We start from the raw sequence: 2,485 nt of genomic DNA on the forward strand, positions 1-2,485 counted from the left end.
GAGCGGTCTTTGTAGAGGTGCCATAATACTAGTCTTGCGTAGCCAGACCACCGCCAATGGAGTATGGTCGGGCTTATCATTCTGGTATTGGAGGGGAAAAAACACTTTGCAGTCCTCTTGGGCTGCGCTAAGGCGCCAATGCAAAATCACAGCAGAGATAGCAGAAGGGGCCTGACATCTGTTGTGTGAGAGACGTGCCAGATTTCAGGCTTTATCCCAGCACTGTCCATCCCATTAACAAGACTACAATAACTTAAACCTAACATATCATTACATTATGCCTTAGACACCTGTCTTAGTGTTTATATGATGGGGAACATTTAGGATGTAATTTAAAGAAAATGTTTAAAGGGGAATTTTCAGCAAGGAAAACGAGTCTATTTCCACATCAGAACTCTACGGCTCCACCACAGTCTAGTGAAATAGATCGTAATGTAATACCTTTACATTTTAAATTAGATTCTTACTCTGCTATCACATTATATTTCTTTTAAACAGCAACTGTTCCCAGTGCATGTTGCAGCATTCAAATTTGGATATAGAGGTGGATTTGTTTCCTTTTAGTTTTAACTCACAATATAATAACAACATATTGCTTCACAATATATTTATGTTTAAAGAAAATAAGCTTGTACCATAACACAATAACTTGTGTGTCACTTGTTTAACGTCTTTCATATTCTCTGTGTTATAGTGTGTTAAATCAGGTCTGCTTTGTGATACTTTAAGTGAAAGAGATTATCAAATATACAGTATTTTATTGCGTGGCACTGATTAGCTACAAATACACTAAAGTATGATTTGACTATAATTGTTTTGAGAGGACTTTCAGTCTGTTAGATAGTCAGTTAACTTCTGTGCCTTGTGTTATGCATTTGATATTTAACATTTCCTCTAACACGTCAGCTACATGTGCCAAAATATTGTCTTTGTACATTTTGTCCAGAAAGGGAATGATGTCCCACTCTATTGTAGATGTTCACTAAAAACAACCGTTGTTGTTATTTGGGATTAATGGGTAGCTATCGTTTTTTTTCAATCTAATAGACTGGTGTGAACAAAAGTATCCCGAGCCCCACAGCCCTTCCGCCGCTGCTTCACCCTCCGCTCGGTCTCACTTGCTCACGGGCTTTCTCCCTTTCTCTTTATCCGTAACATTGTAGCCTACTCTGACTCAAACGAAAAGCCTAAATGTGGTCATCAAACTGTTTCAAGCTCGTCCTTACTGTCAAAATCCATTAAATAGTGAGTCATTACATTGAAAGTCTTTGTAATAACAGGAACCTATAATCTTCTGTAGCACCTTTTTCTTGGCTTGCGTTTCCCTCGCCACACCGCTGTCTTTGGACAAAAGTCATGTCTTGAGATTGACAATCTTGTCACACACTTTTAGTAACAATCTGAGCCTATCAGTACCAATAAAAAATCACTTTTATTGGACACAAAGCAAGGCTCCACACTTGCCCCATCAGGTTACACTGTAGCTCGGTTGGCGCCGGCTCGTCTTTGCGATCTCGCTCAATTCTGGACCAAATTCAAAGGTGTTAGTTGACATCAGTCTATTAGACTCAAATGCACGGGGAAATGGGCCCAGGCTGAAAAAAAAATGGTGTTTACCCTTTAAGTCTGATTAAAGCATTTTAAAGTGATTTTGTCATTTGAGTTTAAAGTGATGTTTGTCATTCAAGCTTAAAGCTGATTAAAACTTTTTAAATTGATTTTGTTTTTTTGAGTTTAACAAACCAGACATGAGATCCACAGTGTACGTAAGAAAAAAATATATTTACAAAAAAACTTGACATCTGCAACAGAAAAAACACAATTATGTTGATCCTTTTTCTAAGTCCCTTCTAATTAGGTTTCTCTCTTGTGTGTCGAGTTTTATGACATCACAGGTGAACAAAACGTTTTGCCGGAGTAATCTTCCCAAATTCTGTTAAAAAGGTTGGAAAAAAAATTTGATTTATCTTGCTAACACACAATGTGGTTAGAGTGTATGGATTATATTATTAATTATTATAACTCACCTGGGAGTAAAAATTAATGTTTTTAGTCCAACTTAGAACATCACCAGTAGTAGTGCACTTCAGCCTCTTGTGGCCGGGATGAGTATCACAAAAACAAACATTTTTCCACCTGCTTCACAGATCAAAAATAACTTAAAAATAAATAAAAAACAATTCTTCCAATTCTCTATTTTTTCACCTGTTCTTAAATCATAAACAAAAACCCTTTAGATCCAACTTAAAAATAGAAAGATTAATATTCTTAAAAATATTAAGAATATTTTGTTCTCACTTGCCTCTCAGGGCTTCCGTAGAATATATACCTTAAACTACAGATAATATAACTATACATATTTATTTCCTTGACTGAGCCAGATTTCTGCTCATTAACTGTAAGAAAAGTCATCGCAGACACATTTCCCCTTCAGTGGTGAAACCAGTCCCAGGTTTCCATAACCATCAACATGGGGGGGGGGGGG

The sequence above is a fragment of the Etheostoma cragini genome, chromosome 1, assembly GCF_013103735.1.
Source record: "Etheostoma cragini isolate CJK2018 chromosome 1, CSU_Ecrag_1.0, whole genome shotgun sequence".
Lineage (NCBI taxonomy): Eukaryota > Metazoa > Chordata > Actinopteri > Perciformes > Percidae > Etheostoma > Etheostoma cragini.